Below are 672 nucleotides of genomic sequence, written 5' to 3'. Positions count from 1 at the left end.
ACAAATTTATTTATTTATTTTAAATTTGAGCACATATATTGTTTTAAATGTTTAGTTAGGAGAGAGATAGAACATGAGGAGGGGAAGGAGAGAGAGAGAGAGAGAGAGAGAAAGAGAGAGAGAGACAGAGAATCCCAAGCAGACTCCAAACAGCCAGTGTAGGTCCTGATGGGGACTCAAACTCACCAACCATGAGATCATGACCTGAGCTGAAACCAAGAGTCCAATGCTTAGCTAACTGAGCCACCCAGCAGCCCCAAATAGCACAAATTTAGTATCTTACAGATCTGGAAGTCAAATGTCCAGTATGAGTCTCATAGGACTAAAACCAAGATGTTTGAGGGCCCTGGTCAGTATTACTGGAGGCTTTATGGGAGAGTATGTTTCCATGCCTTCTCCAACTTTAAAAGGGCACATATATTCCTTGTCTTATGGCCCTGTTCCTCCATCTTCAAAGTCATCCACAGAGCATCAAATGCTTCCCACAGCTCATCACTAACCTCCCGTTCTGCCTCCCTCTTCCAAGTCTAAGCATCCTTGTTATTTCATTGTGTCCATCTGGTTAATTCAGTGTTACCTGTCTGCTTTAAACTTAGCTTATTTGTGACTTTAATTTCATCTGCAACCTTACTTCCTTTTTTTTTTTTTTTTTTTTTTTTTACAAAAAATATA

This window comes from Crocuta crocuta, unplaced genomic scaffold (genome assembly GCF_008692635.1).
Source record: "Crocuta crocuta isolate KB4526 unplaced genomic scaffold, BGI_CrCroc_1.0 scaffold21, whole genome shotgun sequence".
Classification (NCBI taxonomy): domain Eukaryota; kingdom Metazoa; phylum Chordata; class Mammalia; order Carnivora; family Hyaenidae; genus Crocuta; species Crocuta crocuta.
This window is presented reverse-complemented; position numbering follows the sequence as displayed.